Below are 23,199 nucleotides of genomic sequence, written 5' to 3'. Positions count from 1 at the left end.
GAATTCATTCAAGGCAGTGTACAGTAAGAATAGATCAAACATGAGCAATAGGCAATTATAGCAGAAAAATATTCAAATAACAATACAAAGTATGGCATAGTATTCTACTTACATTGTCAATACAATACGTAATAGAACGTTTTAATTGATAGTGAAGGGTATAAGCAAAGATGGAACATATAGATAGGTAGGAGAGTATGAAGAGTTAGAATTAAAGTGACTAATTTAAAGATAGTTGCACATGAGGTCAGCTAGGGGATAAACATGTCCTGCTGCAGTATGTGCAGTATCTTAGCACTTATGCACACAATTATAAAATTGCCTTTTGTTTTTCATTGATATCACAAACAAGGTATTTTTTCCCTTCACTAATATACACCGCTAAGTAACATATCAGTATAGCCAGCATTGAATCAGCATATCTGAAGTGTCTCTTTAAAACCATGATAAGGATACTTTGAGATAGAAATCAGTGCTATGCACTCTCTCCCTCTATCCAAACCAGGGCTTTTCAACCCAGTCCTCAATCAGTCTGGTTTTCAACATATGCACAAAGAATATGCATGAGACAAATTTGCATGCAATGCCTCCATTATATGCAAATCTATCTTATGCATATTCATTGTGCATGTCCTGAAAATCTGACTGACTTGGTGTGTCCTGAGGATTGGGTTGAGAACTCCTGGTCTAAACTATTTCCTTCTCATGAAGATTACATTATGCTATCAGAACTAAGAGATATACAATCAACCTGGGAAATTCCCAAGGGGAATCTACATAGCATACGCAGAGGGATAAAAAGGGAACTAATACCACAGTCCTAGAAGGGACTGTAGAAAATATTTATGGCACAGCAATCTATCAATATAGTTTGTCAACATAAAGACCAGCAGATTATGGTTTTTCTGGGGAATTTTACAGCTTTCACAGGTTGTCAAGCCATTGATTTTTCTCTATGTTCTGTCCTAAATTCAGGACTCTTGAGATGGCCAAGGGTGGTCGCAGCCACCATTTTGAGATTGGAAATGGCATGAGCAGGAGTGACTGAGGATTGCTCCTGACCATGCCGGTTCCAATCCTAAAATGGCAGTTGTGAGCTCCCGTGCAGTCTTGCGAGGCTGCTGCAGGAAGTCATGGTCACCATTTTTACAACCCGGCCAGCAGGGTTAGGAGCAACTCAAGATGCTCCTGCTCAGAAGAGATCTCTAGACCACCATGTCTTTTAGAAAGTGGGCCCAAGGAGGGCCCATGAGTGGGGGGAGGGCGTAGCTGGTGGGAGGTCTAAGTCAGGGGAGGCTGGCTTAGTCTGGGACACGCTTGCGTCAGCAGCAGGGGACAGGACTGTGGTTTCAGTTTCTGCCAAAAATGCACAGGTCAGTTTTGGTGCCAAAACCGAAACCGAAATTCAATCAGCCTCTAGATGGGGGTTTCCACTAGACTACCATGGAATTTTTTTTGGTGGGGAGGGAGTGAGGCCACTAGACTTCCTGGGATTTTTTTGATAGGAGGGAGGGAGGGGGGCCATTAGACTATCAGCGATTTTTTTCAGGGGTCAGGGTGGAGACAGGATTGGTCATGTCAGGGGGTTCCTAGACACCGTTTTTATCAGAGGAGGGGCAGGAACAGGCGTCATGTTGGGAGGCAATGCAAATGCCATGGCATGCTTGTGTGTGTGTCTTTTTAATGTCACCCTTCTTGTCACTGCCTGAGCCAATCACCGCTCAGGCACTGACAGGAAAGGTAATAAGCTGCGAATTACTGTCATGATTTTAACACACCAGTAATTTGCAGTGTGTGTGTGTGTGTGTGTGTGTGTGTGTGTGTGTGTGTGTAAAGTGTACGCTCTACCCTGAGGCTTTCTGCATGAACCCCTAAGAAAGGGAAAAAGGGAAAGTGAGGTGCTAGAAGAAGAACAAAGAGATTAGGAAGGGGTGACAGGAAATGAAAGGGATTACTGGCTGGAAAAGTGAATGCTGCTGTGAAGAACTGGAAGAGTCAGAAAGGAGTTGTAAGAAGGAAAAAAGAGGCTGGGAGGGTGAGAGAATCTAAGAGAGTGACTATGGGTTGTGATGGGGGAATGGAACCTGGAGAATGAAACATGATCTGGGAAGGAGAAAGAAGAGTAGACAGATTGGCAAGGAAAGGACAAGCTACAGAGTGTAGAGGGAGGGGGCTGAGAGAAAACTTGCAAAATGAAAGTGGAGGAGTAGCCTAATTGTTAGTGCAGCAGGTTTTGATCCTGAAGACCTGGGTTCAATTCCCACTGCAGCTCCTTGTGACCTTGGGCAAGTTGCTTAACCCTCCATTGCCCCAGGAGCCCTCTAGGGACAGAGAAAGTACTTCCATATAATTTGTATAGTGCTACATACATCTAGTAGTGCTATAGAAATGATTAATAGTAGTAGTAAGGGGGTCAAAAGAGACATGTGGAATAAAACTTTCACCTGGCTGAGTTCAAGCAGTCTACAGTCATCTGCTCTTTGAAACATTTTCTCTAGTCCTGCTCTAGTATACATTGGGAGTGTGGTGTCTTCCACTCTTTTGTTGCTTCCTGGAGGCACCCCAGCTAATCAGGTTTTCAGGATAAGAACAATGAATAATCATGAGAGAGATTTGCACGTAGTGGATGCAGTGCATGCACATCTTTCTCATGAATATTCATTGTACATATCCTGAAAACCCTCCAGGACCAGGTTTAGGACCCACTGACCTACTACTATCTTGTTTGCTTTTGTCATCTGGTTCAGCTTAAACTCAATGCCCAATCTCTCTTTCTGCCCATTTCTGTTATACCTGTATATGTATGTTGTGGGTGTTGTCCCTTTCTGTGCTTTAGGAAAGGGGAAAGGCCAAGGGGAAAGCACTGGTTCCCAAACCTGGTCCTGGAGGCACCCCAGCAAGTCACATTTTCAGGACACCCATAATGAATATTCATGAGAGAGATTTGCATGCAGTAGAGAGGCAGGTTTGGGAACTAGTGCAATAGCTACCACATCTGTATTCCTAACAAAGATCAATGCTACATGAAACACACTTGCAACAAGGTTCAGAATCATCTGAAAAACATCCAGAAACATGAAGGCATTCTTTAGATACAGCATCCAACAAGTATAAATACATGGATTAATCTAAAGCAGGGGTTCTCAAGCCAGTCCTCAGGACACATCCAGCCAGTCAGGTTTTCAAGATACCCATAATAACTTGGCATGAGACAAATTTGCATACAGCGAAGGCAATGCATGCACATTCTTTGTGGGTTTCCGGAAAACCTGACTGGCTGGGTGTGGCCCGAGGGCTGGCCTAAGAACATCTGGTTTAAAGAAAAGGCTTGCCTCTCATTCTAGCAGAACACATCAGACCCATCAATAATGAGTGCAAACCTTACCCTTTTGATCCTAAAAGACAGGAAACAAGCCATGCCAGACTTACCAGACTTGGTAGAAGGACCTACCAATTATAGTGCTCCTAATCCCAATTCCAGTATATCAGTAAAGCAAGTGTCAGCTGTGTGTGATGCCTTAGGGGTGCTGGCCGTGGTAGGCTCTTGGTCAGGCAAAGAACCTGAGCACATGATGCCTGCATTTTTGTATTGTATCCTGTGCCACTGCTAAGCTGGCATACTACCACCACTTCAAGGACCAAAATCAGTGCTGTCTAGTCACAGCTAACAGATTGTGAGCCTATTTGAATAGAAAAATAATTCATGTACTTGAATGTAACACACCCTAGGCTTGGATTTGGAAAAAGTGAATAATACATCTAAAATCCAAAGCCATCCTGTGCAAGACTGCCAACTCATTTTCAATGCCATGTCTAGGAAGCAGTCTTTTTAGTCAATACATACACACGAGAAACTAATTTGAAACATATTTAGTTTTACATCATTCAAAAGTTGCAGAGGTTGTATTCTTTGCATGTAACCCAAGCTACTCAATATAGCATATCTGATCTGAAGGTATTGATAAAATAGCACTTTCAAAATCAGTTTTTTTCCTTACATTTCTTCTAAGTTGATAATCTCTATTGTGTTTTATTTTTTAAATCATCTGCTAGAACAAGGACCTCAAACTCCATTCTTCCAGGGCCATAAACCAGTTGGGTTTTCAGGATATCCCTAATGAATATGCAAGAAAGAGATTTGCAAACAATGGAGGCAGTGAGCATGCAAATTCATATCATACATATTCATTAGGGATATCCTGAAAAAATGGTTAGCAGCCCTCAAGGATTGGAGTTTGAGAGCCCTAGCTTAGATTGGGTTTGCTCTGTCTAAGTATCTTGTGAATGGCATAAGCCTTAGGACAAGAGTGGGCAACCTTGGTCCTTGAGGGCCGCAACCCAGTCAGGTTTTCAGGATTTTCCCAATGAATATGCATGGATCTATTTATATGCACTTCCTCCATTGTACGCAAATAGACTTCATGCATATTCATTGGGAAAATTCTGAAAACCTGCCTGGTTTGCATTCCTTGAGGACAGAGGTTGCCAGTGGTGTGCTGGTAAATTTTTAACAACAAGCTCTCTCCCCGGTCCACCTCGGCGCCCCCCCCCTGTCCACCATTGTGCCCCCCCATCCACAACTGCGCCCCCCTGTCCACCTCTGCGCCCCCCCCCCGTCCAACTCTGCGCCCCCCAAAATTGCAGAGCTGGCTATAGCCAGTGGGTGGGGGGGGGGGGGGGGGGCAATGCATTACTCTCTCCAGGAAAAAAAAATTAAATGATCCCAGGTTCCAATCTAATTCATGTTTAATGTGGGATAAAATGCCATAAATAAGTAAATAAATATAACCTTTTAATGTTGAGCACCTGATTCTCAAAGTGAACATATTCCAAACACTATAATGAAAATAAAATGATTTTTTCTACCTTTGTTGTCTGGTGACTGTTTTTCTGATCATGCTGGCCCAGTATCCAATTCTGCTGCTATCTGTCCTCCTAACTCCGTTTCCAGGGCTTCCTTTCCATTTATTTCTTTTACTTTCCTCCTTTCTTCTTCATTTCTGGTCTTCAGCTTCTGCCTATTTTCTTCATCCATGTGCAGTTTTTCTCCTTTCTTCCTTTTCCCTTATCTTATCTCCTTCCTCACTCTTCCCTCCCCTCCATCTATGTCCAGCATTTATTCTCTCTCCCCTCCTCTCCCCTGCCCTCCATTCACCCATGGCCAGCGACCCTTCTCTCCCCTGCCCTCCATCCACCCATGGCCAACGACCCTTCTCTCCCCTGCCCTCCATCCACCCATGGCCAGCAGCTCCCTTCTCTCCCCTGCCCTCCATCCACCAAGGCCAGCAGCTCCCTTCTCTCCCCTGCCCTCCATCCACCCATGGCCAGCAGCTCCCTTCTCTCCCCTGTCCTCCATCCACCAAGGCCAGCAGCTCCCTTCTCTCCCCTGCCCTCCATCCACCCATGGCCAGCAGCTCCCTTCTCTCCCCTGCCCTCCATCCACCATGGCTAGCAGCTCCCTTCTCTCCCCTGCCCTCCATCCACCCATGGCCAGCAGCTCCCTTCTCTCCCCTGCCCTCCATCCACCATGGCCAGCAGCTCCCTTCTCTCCCCTGCCCTCCATCCACCCATGGCCAGCAGCTCCCTTCTCTCCTCTGCCACCCCCTCCCGACTTGTTCCGCAAATTCTCCTGCTTCCTCCCTCCCTCCCTCCCTCCCTCCCTCCCTCCCGATCAGGTCCCTCACCAACCCTACCTTGGCCATCAAATTCTTCAGGGCAGGCAGTGTTGCCTGCCCGCTGCCATCGCTGACTTTCCTCCGCCGCCCGATCGCGCTTCAAAATGGCCGCCGAGACTTACAGAAGTCTCGCGAGGCCGCCTCTGGAAGTCTCGGCGGCCATTTTTAAAGCACAAACAGGCGGCGGAGGAAAGTCAGCGATAGCAGCGGGCAGGCAACACTGCCTGCCCCGAAGAATTCGATAGTCAAGGTAGGATTGGTGAGGGACCGGATCCGGAGGGCGGAGGGAGGGAGAGCCGGCTCGCCCTTTCCAACAACCGGCTCGCAAGTCCGGCCAAAATTTAACAACCGGATCTTGCGAGCCGGCTCCAGCACACCACTGGAGGTTGCCCACCCCTGCCTTAGGACATTAACAATTGTACAGCAGTGGTTCCCAAATCTATCCTGAGGGATCCCCCAGCCAGCCAGATTTTCAGGATATTCACAATGAATATTCATGAGAGAGATTTGCATGCACTGCTTCCACTGCATGCAAATTTATCTCATGCATATTTCTTGTGGATATCCTGAAAACTCGACTGGCTGGAAGGTTCCCCAGGACAGATTTGGGAACGACTGTTCTACAGTATCTGCATTGCCCAACAGTGTCTACAAAGGGAACTTTAGTTGTTCCACAGGTTACACTCAAACACATTTTTTTTTAATTATCTTTGTCCAATAACTTTAGTGGATCTTTTTCCAACTAATGTTATTGATGGTGGGCTAACACATTATTTACTTTCTTGATGCCTACAATATAAAACAGTTTGATATATTTTAAATTGTTCATAAAATACAAACATCCCATAGTTTGAAATACAAACTATAGGACAGAGGGTTAGTAATTTTTAGAAGCATTTTCAAAGATAAAACAGTACTTTACTCTTGGAAATTGGATTTTATAAGCTTGTGCATCTAATATATTGGTAAGCATGCATACTTTCACTTTGCAAATGACCATGGGGAATTTCCATCTCTTCTTTAGCATGTACAAAGTTTCTGGGTTAGTTTATGCACATACAGGCAAATTTTCAAAAGTTCATTCAGTCTCCTCCCCACTCCTGTCCCCAGAATTGCCTCCACTCAGGTAATACAGATTTAACTGCATATTTGTCATGCAATTTAATAAAAGCCTACTTCCACAGGTATAGTACTATTTTACACATGACATTGCTTCATGGGGATAATTTTATGAAACAGCTTTTGCTTGCAAAAGATGTATTACACACATTAAATGGTTGCTATGAAATGATGCAGGCACATTTGTGCATACAAGTATACACACAGAAAAGTAGTGAAGTGGTTCATAGATGAGACTCAGGCAGAGATCAGTATCCAAGAAAGCAAAATTTATTCAAAAGACCCAGCACAGCCTGTGTTTTGCTGTAATGCCTGTGCCAAGGGTCAATGACACTCTCAGGTGTACAAGGCTTTCTGTATTGGTTCAACAAAAATATTATACACAAAACAGCAGACTGATGCGTCCGTCTCTTCCCCAAAACAGCTACACAATCTTACTAATCATGCATACTTTACATGTATTTGGTCATACAATTCTATGACTCATTTTCCACACATAAAGTGATGTTGCTTACCTGTAATAGGTGTTTTCCATAGATAGCAGGATTGATAAGGCACACAAGTATGTGATGTCATCCAATGGCACCAGGACAGAACTGCTCTCCCAGAGCTCAGAACTTAAGTGTAAAGATCTTAGTATGTGCAGCCCTTGACATGCGCAGAGGTTTTCTCAGCTCCTCAGTTATTTCTAAAACTTAAACATTCAGGCATCTCTCGGGTAGGTGAGAGGGTTTGTGTGCCTTATCAATCCTGCAGTCTATGGAGAACATCTGTAACAGGCAGTGGTGTAGCCAAGGGGGGAGGGGGTCATGGGGGCTTGGGCTTCTCAACCTTGGTTTGGGCCCTCCCAAAATTGAGATGCTGACTTGTGCTTTAGCTGGTGGGAATCCTCGAGCCCCACCGGCGGAGTCCCTCCTCCAACTGAAGCCTATTGTGTTTCCTGGGCCACTGCCATGCCAACCCCCCCCCCCCCCCCCCCCGCACTTGCTTTTTTTTTGTGAAACTGAGCATGCACAAGGAAGGCCCGCCCTCCGCACATGCATGAAAACTGAGCATGTGCAGGAGGCAGACCTCTCCTGTGCATGCTCTTGTTTGTGAACACTGAGCATGCACACAGGTGAGGGGCTTTGCACAGTAGCAGTGGTGGCCCAGGAAAAGCACCATGCCTCAGCTGGAGGAGGGCTTCTCCTGGCTAGGCTTGGGGCCCCTGCCAGCTCAGATATATGGGGTTGACAGGAGGAGGCAAACTTTAATGCCTCCACCCCCCAATTTGGGCTCAGGTCCCCCTACCAAAACCTGAGGTCTGTTACTGGTAAGCAGCATTGCTTTTTCACTCAACAAGTAGGAGTGAGTCAGGCACTTCTAGTTTAGGGCTGCCCCGTGTTAACTTGTATTAGCACTTTCAAGCAGACTGCACAATCCAACATGAGAGTTGAAAGTTCTTAAGGATAAATAGGCCAGCCAGTATTTGAACAAAGTCTGAAAATAAAGTAGAAAGCACAATTCATTCATTTTGTTTAAGAAGGTGTGACAGCTATAAGCAAGAACTCAAGATGTTGCAGAATAAATCTGCAATGACGGAATTGGATATAAGGTTTAAATGTTATTAATGCTTGGACTTCACATGGAGGGGCATTTTCAAAAGGATGTCTATGTCAGAATAGAGTCGTCCAGCTCATAATGTCCAAAACAGTCATCCATCTCACATGTATTTTCCAACAGGGAAATATGTGAGATGGATGTCCATGTACTGAGGATGTCCAGCATGTACAACCATTTTACAAACTGAAAAGTCTAACATATGAAGGGCAAAAAAGCAGTAACAAGGATGTCTGTCTGGCAGCATTCTTAGAAGAAGAATGGCCACACAGACATCCCTGCAGAATAGAGGGGCAACATAGTGGTTAGTGCTGTGAACTTTAAACCAAAGGACCCAGATTCAAATCCCACTTTAACTCTTTTGCAGTGGTGTTCCTAGGGGGGGGGGCGGTGGGTGCGGTCTGCCCCGGGTGCACGCCGCTGGGGGGGTGCCACGCGCCTGTCGGCGCCGCTCGTTCTGTGCTCCCTCTGCCCCGGAACAGGTTGCTTCCTGTTCTGGGGCAGAGGGAGCATGGAACGAGCGAAGCAGACAGGCGCGCGGCACCCCCCAGCAGGTAAAGATGCAACCGGGGGGGGGTCGTTTCGCTTGGGGGGGGCGCATCGGCGATCCGCCCCGGGTGTCAGCCGCCCTAGGAATGCCACTGCTCTTTTGTAATTGTGAACCCTCCGGGAACAGAAAAATACATATTGTACCTGAATGTGTACCACTTCAATAGCCTTCAGGCTTCCAGGTGGCTTATATATTTAAGTAAAGTAGGTATATTTCTATTTCTGGAAGGCTCACAATAAGAAAAAAAAAAAAGAGTTAAAGTGGAATTTGAACCTGGGTTTCTTGGCTTACAGTTTTCCGCACTAACCACTAGGCCACTCCTCAGATCAGAGCACTGTTCTGTTCAGAATGCTCTTAATACCTGAAGCTGTCACAGAGCCTGGTATTCCTTTCCAGTTTCACTTTCAGGGGAGAGGGAGAAGGACAGCAATCACTGGGGGATTAAGGAGGTGTCATACCTTAATCCCTCCAATAGCCAGCTGCTCAATCAGGGCATCTTTTTGAACCCTAGATGTGATTGAAATAGGTCTAACTAAGAACATCCTATCTTTTTAGACTTGGACGTTTCTACCCATTCAGTTATCACAGTTGGACGTCCTGATTTTGGGCCCTCCCTAGTCCCACTCAAAACACACACACAACATGCCCCCTTATTATTAGGGTGTACTGCAGTGTTGGACGTCGTTTTTCTGCCTTTGCAAAATCAGGATTTGGACATTTCAAGCGCAAGGACATCTATTTGGGCATTTTGAGACATCAATATGCTGTGAAAATAAGTGCCTTAGGGGCTCATTTTCAAAGCACTTAGACATACAAAGTTCCTTGGGTTACTATGGGGCTCATTTTCGAAAGAGAAAAACATCCAAAAAGTTTCATAAAGCACCATTTGGTTAGATTTCTTCTCAAAATGTCCAAATCGGTATTTTCGAAACCTGTTTTGCAGAATGTTTATCTATGCATTTTGTCTGGTTGAGACATAACTAGGAGGGACACAAGGGGAGCAACCACTCTCTCTAAATGGAACGAAAATGGCAACTATACGGATTTTAGCAGACTAGCAGAAGTGAAGTCAAGGAAAAATTTGGAAATCACTGGCACCTATTTTACAAAAAGTCCACTCCTGACATCAAAACTTGGCTATGCCCCTGCCTGCTGGCCAAGGCAACCAGAAACTGAACTCATTTTCCTTTTTGCTGCCTGTGTGAATCAGGACAGAGAAACTGCAAAGGGTGTGAAGGCATCTCCCATTGGAATCACGAAACACATCAGTGAACATTAAAGAAGAGGTGCAATTTGAGTCAGGAGTGCTAATATACTAATAGGAGGAGTTCTTATATAGAGCAGAGGTATTAATATGTGACTAACAGAGACAGCAGGAGCAACAGGACAACGGAGTAATGGAAGAAAAAACTTTATTAATAATGCCCGACACGGCACCGTGTTTCGACCAAGTGCCTGCCTCAGGGGCCTTTGTGTAGAGAAAGTATCTAATATGAATAAATGGACTTGAGTCTGTCGAACACTTGCTGTCTTGAAAAAGACGTTCGGTGCTGTGCAGAATAAAAGGACGATAGAAATTCATGATCGCTGCTGAACAGGATACAGTGTTCTTCCATTACTCTGTCATCCTGAAGTTGCTGGTCACACTACTCCTTTGTTTGGCTTCCTGTTACGTAGTGGATCACAGTCTTCCGCTTCTGCAGCTTTTTCACTTGTTTAACAGAGACAACAGCAAGAAACCAAGCTCACAGGAAGCTGTCATGAGCATACATAGAGAAAGGGGATGGGATTTGATATGCAAGTTTCAAATTTCGAGTTTATTATTCGTTTACTATCCCGCCTTTTGGAGTGCCTTCAGGGTGGCTTACAATCTAAGATATAGGTAGAAAGAAACAAAGTAAACAAAGAAGAAATTCAGACATGACTATTACTACTACTACTACTTAGCATTAGGGTAAGGGGAGAACTACAATAATTGATAGGACATAAAAAAGAGGAAAAAAGAAGAGGGAGAGCTAAAGGTATCTTCCAGGGTACCCCCACCCCCCACCCTGGCTCAATTGCTGCAAAAAAGGGACTCGTATGCATCTTTGAAAAGGTGTGTTTTAAGGTCTGTTTTAAGTTGATCCAACGATGCCTGGTGGCAAAAAGAGACTGGGAGTGAATTCCAAAGATATGGCTTTTGCACATTAAAAATAACATGCCTAGTGTGCTCATGGGTTATTTTACGATGACTAGGTATTACTAATTGATTCTATTGTGCTGAACGAAGTGCGTGCACAGGGCTATAAGGAATGGGGTGCCGGAAAAGACAAATAGGTTATTCAGCCTGTAGTGTTTTGAAAACAAGTAATGCAAGTTTGTAGGTGATACTGTGAGTATTAGGGAGCCAATGAGCTTCTTTGAAATACAGAGTAAAATGGTCGTATTTATGTGAATTAGTGATGACACAAATAGCAGTATTCTGAATGATCTGTAAGCGGTGTATATCTTTGACCTGAAGACCTTTATACAAGGAGTTACAATAATCTAGTTGTGAAATAACCAAGGAGTGAACTAATATGTTAAGTGCTGCTGGCGAAAGTAAAGAGCGAACTGAACGTATAAGTCGTAATCTGTAAAATGAACATTTGACTACCTGAGAAATTTGTGGAAGAAATGAGAGGTTAGAGTCTATAAGTATTCCAAGAATTCTGGCAGTCTCCACCTCGGGGACTGGTGAATTAGCAAGTGAAATCGGTATAGGTAGAGGAGTGCTCATTCTAGGTTGAAAAAAATACTACTTTAGATTTTTTAGGATTTAGAACCAGTTTGTTATCCCTGAGCCAGTCTGTAAGCTTAGAGAGTTTTTGATTAACTGCAGTAATCTCAAGGGATGTACAAGTGTCTAAGGGAATAAGTACTTGGATATCATCAGCATACACATATGCAGTAAGGCCTAGTGATTGCACTAAGGCTAACAGAGGAGCCAAACATATGTTGAACAATATTGGGGACAAAATTGATCCCCGTGGGACTCCACAGTCTAGACTGTATGGTGGAAAGGTGAGTATCCTGAAATACTGAATATAGACAATTATCTAGATAGGAGGCAAACCAGTTTAGAACTGTACCTGAAGTGCCAATAGACTGAAGGTGGCACAGAAAGATGTGATGATCAACTAAATAAAAAACAGCAGACAGATCCAGGGATAGCAGAAGTACAGATCTGGTCTGATCAAGAAAGTGGTAAATGAAAGAGTGCTGTGATGTTGAAGAAAAGCAGTCTGATTTGTGTGTAAAACGTCTGTCTTAGTAATGAAGTCAACTAAGTGTATATGTACTATGAATTCCAGAATTTTAGCAGTAAAAGGGAGGTTGGCAGTAGGACAGTAATTATTCAAATCAAGGCTTGAGGCTGTTGGATCTTTTACTCGAGGCCTCAAGATGGCAGTCTTCCAGTAGTCTGGTACAGAGCCTAGAAAAAGGCTAAGAGACATCATAGATTGACTCAAGGGGAGTAGTGAATTCATAGAGCGTTTAAGAATGTTTGATGGAATTGGGTCGTCCTGTGAGGTTGTGGTGTTTAGCTGAGTCATAGCACTACATACATTTAGAAGCTAAGCAGTGGGAAAGTGATCCTGATGAGTCTAGAGGATGTAAGGACATGGAGACGGCTGAAAAACTGTTACTAGATCCATGTTGGCTTTGTCTCATTAATCTATGCTTTTGAATATGCTCTGTAATATTTTTCTTTGTAATAGCCACTCTACCATTTTAGTAGTAGACTCCATGTAATGCTTCCCTGCATCCAGGCTTCTGTGTACCCCTTCTGATGTTGGTGATACATCACTTCCTCTTGTCCTCCTTAACATCATTTAGCTGCTCTTCAACCCTTTGGCTCTGAGACACAGTAACTCAGCACTGGCTGCTTCCAGAAATGCCTTGCATGTGATGAGCCAGCTTCTTCTGGTATGCTCCATCTCTGGTTCTCCTCTACTGCCTGGATGTGGCATCACCTGCAGGTTTGAAAACAGTAAGGGATGCTTCTAAACAGCCTTGTCGTGTTGACACACCTATGGCATGGAAATGCACATGGATCCGCTGAGCAGGAAGACTGGACTTCAGCAAAGTAGCAGCCCATGCAGACTGGTCCAAACTGTTTGGTGGCCCCTGAAAGGCCTATGGACTCCCTGTAAGGTTGTTTTCAGCAATCTGTCAGTACTGATTCTCCACTTTGTACAACATTCCTTCAAGAGTGGGATAACAGGTCTGCCCTAAAACTGTACTTTTCCAGCCAAGTGTGAAGACGCTCTTAGGACAGCTGTCTTTCACACCTTTAACAGTGCTATTCTGGAGGGCCAGCCCTTACTTGTATCTTCTGAGACATCACCTTCACACACATGTGGATGAAATTGTGCATAGGGCATGACTGCAAGAACTGCTAGACAATGTTGACAGTTTAAAGGAGTAGAGGAGTAGCATCTCAATTGTCTCAGGTACAAACATAAAAAGTGAGCCCTCCAGGGACAGAAAAATAGCCACTCTATCTGAATGTTCATCACTTCAATAGCTTTCAAGCCTACAGGTGGTATATAAAAAATTGTATTTGTCATAGTAGACTTTCTTATGATGTGCATTTACCATGTGGAAATGTGATTATCCATTTTAGAGAAGGTTCATACATTGAATTTGATATTTACTTATGATTCATGTTATAAGGGCTTTGATGGTATCCTGAAAGAAAGAATTAAAAGGAATTTGCAGGAGAATGCAGCTACCTGAGTAACATGTAGACAAATTATTAACATTCTGTGTCAGTTGAATGTCAGGTGTCCAGCTGTCTGGCCCCAACTATTGCCACATTATTGACAGACCTGTTCTTCAATCTGGGAGAAAGGAACCTACTAGATGGTGCTAGATGGAACAAGTGGGGGGGGGGGGGCACACGATGAAGTTAAGAGGGAATAGGCTTAGGAGTAATCTAAGAAAGTATTATTTCACAGAAAGAGTGGTGGAAGCATGGAATGGCCTCCCAGTGGAGGTTGTGGAGTTGAGGACTGTGTCAGAATTTAAAAAGGCATAGTATAAGCATGTGGGATTGCTTAGGAAAAGGAAGAGTTAGGGGTTACAGAGGATGGGCAGGCTGGATGGGCCATTTGGCCTTTATCTGCCATCATGTTTCTATGTTTCTCTAACAGATTGTATTTAACTTCTTACAGTTACAGATGACCCTCCAGACCTCCTTCTTCCTGTAGGAGTTGAACGTGGCATATATAGGACCACATAGTATTTTGTAATACTATATAAACTCCTTAACAAGGAGCTGTACCTCCCCAGTTGGCAAATTTAGTTTTGCATAGTAGGACTCTGTGCTTGGCATTCTGTGCTAGAAAGTATGTGCTCAATTATAAAATAAAAGTGAGTATTCACATAATTTGGACCAAAGTAACCCCAAAGGCACACATATTTTGGGTGCTCAAATTTTTAAAATATCTAAATTTAGGGGGCAGAAAGGCTGCCTGCACCTATCTTCAAACAATTGTGGGCACATATGTGCCTCCCCTGGCTCCTCCGTTCCTAATTGTACTTGCCGTCCTCTCTGATAACTTCAGCCATCTCTACCTGCTAGAAAGTTGCTCTTCTGAAATATAGCTCAGATGTTGTGTATGTGTGTGGGGGGGAGGGGTTGTTTTTGTTTTTATTTGTATTTTTTTGAGTGATCTTCTACATAAAAGAATAGCTTCATAATCAACTCTCTCAGTGGCATACCATGAGTCACCAGAGTTTGGAGACCAAGTTTTACATGTCATCTCCTCCTCCTTTGCCTCCTCCCCCCCAACACAATATCACAAAGGCCCTCCCCTTTTTAAAACAAATTGGTATATATAAACAATTTACAAGTCATAACACTTGATCAAGAAATTCAGAAAAGAAAATAAAGGCCCTGCCCTTTTATTATCTTCCAACTGCACCCCCCCAAACTGTGGCATAGCTATGGGTGGGCCCAGGTCCACCCAGTCCTTCTGACTCTATAATTGGTGTTGGTTAGGCTGCAGTGCTGCACAGCCTTTCACTTCAGCAGCAGCCAGCAGTGACCACCAACAGCCCTATGCTCTCCTACCTGCCTAATTTTTCTTGTCTGCAGTGTGCAGTCTGCTCAAGAGCGGGAACTTGGAACTTGAGTTGGGACCTGCTCTGATATGTGGCAATACCTCTCTGCCTCTCAGTCTCTGGTGGCGGCTGCTGCTCTAGTGCCCTGCACCTGCAGACAGTGCTCTCTCAGTGCTATGAAGTGCCTGCCTTGCCTCCCTATGTCTCCGTGGCATCGTACACAACAGAATCTGCCATGACTTTGCTGCAGATCTCCTCTACAGTACCATACACATGTGGTTGCGGTAACCATATCACTCACTATGCCTGTGCTAGCACTGAGCTTCAAAACCTGTTGGACTGGAATTGGACCCTCAGTAATCAGTCTTTCCAGATCGCAGCACTCCCCCCACGGCCACAACAGGCACAAACTGCAAGGAGCCAGTACAGTCAGTGCTCTGCACCACGTGCACACTCACTGACTGCATTAGTGTGCATATCCATAGCATTTTTGGGGGGAAACTCAAGCCGCGGTAAACAAATATTTTAATATGCATAATGCTGGTGGCCTTCTGGGTGGAGATGGGCTCTTCACTGCCTGGGGAAAAAAAGGAATATTTAATATTGGTGGGTTTCTGGGCGGGAATGGGCTCAGTGCCTAGGTTAAAATAAAAAAAGGTTGTATATTTATGTTGGTGGGTTTCTGGGTGGGAGTGGGCTCTGCAGTGCCCAGGACATGACAAAAAAGGTTTTATATTTAATGCTGGTGTGCTTTGGGGGGAGGAAGATTGAGAAGGGCGGGGGAGATGCCACAATATGGGGGAGTGTAGGAGGTAGGGCAGGGCTGGCAATAGGCTACAGGGACGGATGAGAGGGTAAGGAAGATTCTGGGCTACGGGGATGGATGGGGGCAGTAGGAAGGGAAGGGCTGATGCCGAGCTACAGGAATGGATGGGAGGGTAGGGAATAGTAGGGTTGATACTGAGCTATAGGGATGGATGGAGGGTAGGGAAAGGTAGGGCAGATGCTGAGCTACAGGGATGAATGGGGGGTAGGAAGGGAAAGGTAGAGCTGATGCCAGGCTACAGGGATGGATGGGGGGGGGGGGTAGGGAAGAGTAGGGCTGATTCCAGGCTATAGGGATGGATTGAGAGAAGAAAAGGGCAAGGCTGATGCTGGGCTACAGGACAATTTCAAATTTTTTGTCCTTTATTCTGTAATTGATGAGGGTTTGTCTGTGTTCTGCATGTGACTGAGGTGAAAGATTCTGCTGGCATGTGGTTTCTGTGGGGATCTATAATCAGTCTGACTTGTCTGGCTTTTCCAATGGGACATATATTGCTGTTGCATATTTACTGCTGCCTTTTTAAAGGTACTGTTATTGGTATTTGTGTGTTCAGAATTGGTGGTGTTAAGGTTTACAACATAGGCTCTGAGTATGTATGTGGTTTATGTTGATGCAAGACAGCTGTTGGGCAGCATGTTTATTAGAAATCCTTCATCAAGTGCACTCTAAGGTATTATTTAAGAGTATTCCAAGAAACACTACCTATATACATACTGCCCGATATTTAGAGCTATTTAACTGGTCAGAACGGATGCTGACTGGTTAAATAGCACTCAACCGGCTATCTGCCGATATTCAGCAGGAGATAACTGGCTATCTTCCACTGAATATCTGTGGTTAGTGGCTGGCAGATAACTGGTTATAGGTCATGTGATATAACTGGCTATCTGCTGATTTTTTATTTATTTATTATTTATAATTTCACATTATACATCTTATCAAAGAAGCATACAGAAATAGCAAATTCTCAAAACAAAATCATTATTTCTCTTGAGGCAAATACTTGTCTCAATTAAAGGAAATAACATTAATCATTATCGTCCTCCATGTAGGAAATACTTAATTAGAACCAAAATACAAATTTTCATATATTAGAAATTAATCATTAGACCGTTACACACTCCGGTTACATTCTCAATCTATCATACAGTGTCCATATGAGCACCTAAACTTTCACATTTACATTCTCAGCTTCCTTAGAACTTAAAAAGTCCTCGAGTTGTTTTGGGTCTAAAAATTGGTAACTATGCTGTTGGTAGAGAAAACGACAAATACAAGGAAATTTAAGGGTGAATGTTGCTCCCAAATTTAAAGCTCTTTGATGCAGTGCCAGAAAGGCCTTACGTCTATATTGGGTCTCTCTTGCGAGATCCGGAAAAATTCTAACTTTAGAACCAAAAAACATCGAGTCTAAATGTTTAAAGAATAACTTTAATACCATTTCCCTATCTATCTCAAGTGCAAATGTTACCACTGCTATTGTCCTTTGAGTAACCACCTCCAAGGAAGACTCTAAAAAGGACGTCAAGTTCATTCCTCCCTCCATAACTCCGTGGTCATTTCCAGATTTAGATGATATTAAAGTCTGGAGATATATTACCCTTGTTATGGGTGGCAGGGTCTCACTCGGCATCCCTAGAATGTCCTTCAAGTATTTTTTAAACATGTCAATAGCGGAAATAATTGGAGACCTGGGGAAATTGATAAGCCGCAAATTAAGTCTTCTTGGACCCTCCCTTCTTTGCTGGTTCTCAAGATGTTCCATCTTCCGTTTAACAAAATTACTGTCCTTAATTTTGGCTTTATTCAAATTCTCCAACTTCTGAATTTTATCCTCAAGCAATTGTTTATCAAACAAATGTCGGGCATTAATCTGCTCCTGAGCCAATAAGGCTTCTGATAGAATTTTAATTTCACCAACATTTTTTATCAACACTGAATGTAGTGAAGAATGCATCGAAAAAGTTAGGTCTCATAGTGAGTCCATAGTCACTACGGCTGGTTTTACAACTCCAACATTCAATTCAGGAAGAGGGGCGTTGGAGATCTGTTTTAAACCAACGCTCACAACTGAAGAAAAATTTTTTAAACTTTGTCCTACCAGACCTCCCTCTTTACCACTACGGTCGGCTGGGCTCCCTTCCTTGGGGGGTCGTCACCATTGCAGGAATAGGGCCCTCCAAGTCACAAACTGGTCGTTCACTTTCTGGTTGTGGAGGTGCCACACGGGCGTCAGGGCTAAGGGAAGCCCCGTCCACACTGCTGACCGAGTTGATGGAAGCCGGTCTGATAGCTGGTGAAGATGTTGCCCGGGGTCCCAGAGTTACTCCGAAGTTTTTGAGTGTCGTCTGCCTCGAGAGGGGGAGTTCGGTTGAGGTAACAGGAGCCTCCCTCACCTTTCCTCTCTGTTTCCCCATAACAAGGGAGTTCGGAGTCCTCTCTTGGTTCCGTAGATGAAAATCTCTAAACGTGTCTGGGATAGCGTCTCATTTTGGCGCCATCTTGGTTCAGGCCCACAGCCTATCTGCTGATTTTTAAACCACGTTTGGTGGTCATATTTGGCCGCATCAAACCCTCAGGGCCGGTCTTAGCAAGTGCGGGGCCCTGTGCAGACCAATTTGATGGGGCCCCATCCTATCTCCACCCCCACCCTAGCTCTACCCCTCTGAGCTCCAGGGCCGGCCACCTCTCCCTCTGAGCTCCAGGGCCGGCCACCCCTCCCTCTGAACTCCAGGGCCGCCACCCCTCCCTCTGAGCTCCCTCTGAGCTCCAGGACCATCCCCCCTCCCTCTGAGCTCCCTCCCTCTGAGCTCCAGGACCATCCCCCTCCCTCCCTCTGAGCTCCAGGGCCCCCTCCCTCCCGCCGAGCTCCAAGGGCCCCCCTCCCTCCGAGCTTCAAGGGCCCCTCCCTCTCTCCCAGCTCCAAGGCCCCCCTCCCTCCCTCCAAGCTCCAAGGCTCCCCTCCCTCCAAGGCCTCCCTCCAAGCTCCAGGGGCCTCCCGCCCTCCCTCCGAATTTTAAAAATCATCTTACCTCATCGGGTTACAGCAGCAGTGAAAAGCGTGCGAGCTCAGCGCTTCAGGAGCCTTCCTTTCTCTCTCTCAGCTCAGCTCAGACTCCCGCCCTCATTTCCTGTTTCTACAAGGGCAGGAGGGCGGGACCAGAGCTGAGAGAGGGAAGGGAAGGCTCCTGAAGCGCCGAGCAGCTTGCACGCTTTTCATTGCTGTTGCCTGTCGCCATAACCCCGACGAGGTAACTTAGATGACTTTTAAAATTCAGAGGGAGGGGGACTGGAAATCGGGCGGTTGGGGCGGAGTTCAGGCACGCCGCGTGGGGCCCCCTTGAGCGCGAGGCCCTATGTGGTCTCTTCGGTCGCCTTGCCCTAAGATCGGCCCTGCAAACCCTGGTATATATTTGGCCATTTTAAAGATAACCGGCTATGTTGACATAGCCAGATATCTTCAAACTGGCTGAAAAAAACTTGGATATTCAATGCCAGTCACCAGAAACAGCCCGGCATTGAATATCCAGGTTCAGCGTGGACCGCAGGAGACAGCTCAGCTATCTCCAGTGGTCTGAATATTGGGGCCATAGAGCCCACCCATATTAGCTCTGGACCCACCCAAAATGTCAGGTGTGGCTATACCACTACACCACTGTTTCTAAAGCTAACACCCATGGCCTCTTTCCCCCCCCCCCCCCCCCCCCCCCAGACCCCTGTTAATAACCCTCTACATTTACAAAGGAGCTTGTGATGGATAAAAACTTTCAGTTTCTTGGGTTTGGAGCTCTGCCTTGCACATTCCTCCATACCCAATTTCTACGTCAAGCTACAGTGGTAGAGAATGCTTGTAGGTTAACTGGAATGCCTCTTTTAAAAAAGCTGCATAACTAGCCAAATGATGTGACTCACAGGATACCAGATTCCCATAAAGGATCCAAATGTCTGATGATCTAACATCACTGCCAAACTGCCATTCCTCCAGGCTAAGCACTTGGCTCCTCTTTCTAATGTATACCTTTCTGATGTTTTCAACAGAGCAGTAGAAACCCACAAGCAACAAAGGTGGCTAAAACTTAAATTGGAAAGTACCAGTAAGCTGGGATTTTTGCTTCTCACAACTTCAGTGTTATGGGTATATAATGCTAACTGTTAATTTACCAGGCACACTTGAATCCCTTCAGCCTCTTGGATTGTATCTATAGGGCTATTAAATAGTTCCCGCCAGGGAAACTGCCAGCATTAGAAGGATATATTAAAAAGTTTTCTATGATGTTTGGGAAATATCTCTCAGAACCTCTAACCTACCTCTTTAATGCTTTAGAATATGTAAGGAAACTACCCTATTCCATATGTACAGCAGGGATTACTGTGATACTTAAACTGGAAAAGGATGGAAAGAGCAGTGGTTCTTGTTAGGGATGGATTAAAATATTTATACCAAGATATTGGCCACCTGCCTACAGAAATACATGCCACAGTTAGTGCAAGAAGACCAAGTGGGCTTTATTACAGGGTAACAAACTGTAGATAACATTAGGCATATTGTAAATAACAATTGGTGTGCAAAAAAAAAGATAAAATTCCAGTGCTATCTATTGGTGTACAAAAGACCTTTGATAGAGTCTTCTTGCCCTTTATGCTAGCGATTCTCACAAAAGGTAGGAATGGAAAGAAGGTTCCAAAGTTGCATACAAGCAATATATAGCAAGCTTTTAGTGAGCCTAAATATTAATGGAGCATACTCTGAGCAAGTGATCTGGCCAGGGGAACCCAAGAGGGATGCTCTGTCCCCCTTAATTTTCACATTGGTAATAGAATGCCTTGCATACATAAAAAGGGCACAAGAGAGGAAGGAGAACACCATAAAATACTGCTGTTGACAATGTGCTTTTTGCTGTCACTGAACTGGGGCAGTCATTGCCAGAGATACCTAGATTTATAAGTATCTCTGGCTTTAAAATTAACAAGAATAAATCCAACATTTTAAATGTGAGGACGCCTAAAACTAACCTAAACGTTTTTTTTTAAAGCAACAGTACTGCTTCCATTGGGCATCTTCTTATATTCAATATTTAAGTTTTAGTATAACAGCCAATAAAAAGGGCCTGGTGGTCTAATGGCCCTGCCCCCTGAGCATTGGCCCACCCTCCCCCAATTAGCATGCACTAAATGCTGGCTTCTTAGCATTTAGTACATACTAAATCTGATAGCGCACCGTAGTAAACGAATCTCAAAGTGTTTTACAGGCACATCAAATTTCATAAAAACAAGAACGGGGAAATAATATTATTAAAAATGAAAAATAAAAATTAGTATAATTCAGGAATAGATCAATCAAACCAGTGAGTGGAGATAATATAGAACATAAAATGGAGAATGAAAACTAAAAAAACTAATAAACCAGGGGTTCTCAACCCAGTCTTTGGGACACACCTAGCCAGTCAGGCTTTCAGGATACCCCACCATGAATATGCCCCTTTTAGTGCAGCTTAGTAAAAGGACCCCTTTATATGTTCTATTAGTTCATGATGATATTTTTGAGATTTACTATGTGAAATTTTAGGCATTTCACCAAAACATGGGTCATGTTAGGTCTTCAGTAAAGTTTGCTTCCTCTGCCTCTTCTTGTGGCTGATTATGCTTTTTTTTATTTATATAACTCAGATACAGTGTTATATTTCTATATCACTAGAGGGCTCACAGTCTGAGTTTGTACCTGAGAAAATGGAGGGTTAGGTGACATGTCCAAGGTCACAAGCAGACTTATTTTCGAAAGTGATCTCTCAAAAGCGGCGAAATCCATATAATCGAAAGCTGCTTTTTTGACAGCATCGCCACTTTCCTGTCACCGAGCCAGCGAAAGTTCAAGGGGGCGTGTCGGCAGTGTAGCGAAGGCGGGGCATGGGCGGGCATGGGCGTGGCTACCAGATGGCTGGCTTTCGCGGATAATGGAATAAAAAAGCGGCGTTCAGCAGTATTTCGCTGGGTTTACTTGGTCCTTTTATTTTCATGACCACGCCTCAAAAAGGTGCCCCAACTCACCAGATGACCACTGGAGGGAATGGGGAATGACCTCCCCATACTCCCCCAGTGGTCACCAACCCGTCCCACACTAAAAAAATAAAAATAAAAACCTTTTTTGCCAGCCTCAAATGTCATACCCAGCTCCCTGACAGCAGTATGCAAGTCCCTGGCGCAATTTTTAATGGGTGCAGTGCACTTCAGGCAGGCAGACCCAGGCCCATCCCCCCTACCTGTTACACATGTGGTGGTAAGTGTTGAGCCCTCCAAACCCTCCTAAAACCCACTGTACCCACATGTAGGTGCCCCCCTTCACCCATAAGGACTATGGTAGTGGTGTAGCGTTGTGGGGAGTGGGTTTGGGGGGGATTTGGGGGGCTTGGCACCCAAGGTAAGGGAGCTATGCACCTGGGAAGTATTTGTATATATATATTTTTTAATTTTTAGAAGTGCCTCCTAGGGTGCCCGTTTGGTGTCCTGGCATATCATGGGGACCAGTGCACTACAAATGCTGGCTCCTCCCACGACCAAATGCCTTGGATTTCGCCGGGTTTGAGATCGCCGGCATTTTTTTCCATTATCGCTGAAAAACAAAACCAGCCATCTCAAACCCGGCGAACTCTGGCATTTGGCTGGGCTAAACCGTCTTATTGAAAAAAAAGATGGCTGGCCATCTTTTTCAATAATATGGTTCCGGCCAGATGTTGCGCCGCCACCAAAATAGATCGCCGGCGATCTATTTCGCCAGCGACGTTCGATTATGCCCCTCAAGGAGATGTAATGAAATTCAAACCAGGCTCCTCTGTTCTCAGCCTGCTGCGCTAACCATTAGGCTACTGTTCACTCTTCCATACAACGGAGCAGTACATGCAAATTGATTTCATTCCTATTCATTTTGGATATCCTGAAAACATATTGGGTAGATTACAAAGTGCTCGAGGATTTCAATTGAAAACAACTGCACTATTGAACCCAATTAGAAAGACACATCGCAACTTAAGTGTTTCATTAGATTTATGATGAGTGCGAAGGCTGGTGGTTTATTTTATCTTATCATTATTTACTTTGACATTCTTAGAAAAATAAAATTAGTTGTTCCATCCAGATGAATTTTGAATGTACTGTCTCTAATTTACACACTCATAGTATCAATTACTCATTGGCCAATTTCCTTGTCTCCCATGTCTATTTTATAGTTTATGTTTATAGCTGAGCTTTATTTAGGGAGTCATTTGCTAACAACATGCTCTAATGCCCTTAACTTGGGTTATTTGCTACAAGGCCCATTTTATTGAATAGCATGCAAATAATGG

The 23,199-nt window shown here is 44.5% G+C and overlaps 1 protein-coding gene and 1 long non-coding RNA gene across 2 annotated transcripts in view; both read right to left on the bottom strand.

Moving 5' to 3' along the window:
• The window catches only part of NINJ2 (ninjurin 2), a 174,498-nt gene that overhangs the window by 109,951 nt on the left and 41,348 nt on the right, over positions 1-23,199 (bottom strand). The window lies entirely within an intron of this gene.
• LOC115478148 lies at positions 117-16,631 on the bottom strand. The gene is made up of 3 exons (XR_003943449.1): positions 16,622-16,631; positions 12,396-12,400; positions 117-251 (listed from the first exon to the last, which is right to left on the bottom strand). It is a non-coding gene; the product is annotated as an uncharacterized LOC115478148 (long non-coding RNA).

The sequence above is a fragment of the Microcaecilia unicolor genome, chromosome 9, assembly GCF_901765095.1.
Source record: "Microcaecilia unicolor chromosome 9, aMicUni1.1, whole genome shotgun sequence".
In the NCBI taxonomy this organism is placed as follows: domain Eukaryota; kingdom Metazoa; phylum Chordata; class Amphibia; order Gymnophiona; family Siphonopidae; genus Microcaecilia; species Microcaecilia unicolor.
Note: the sequence above shows the minus strand (reverse complement) of the source record. Positions and strands in the feature narration are given on the sequence as shown.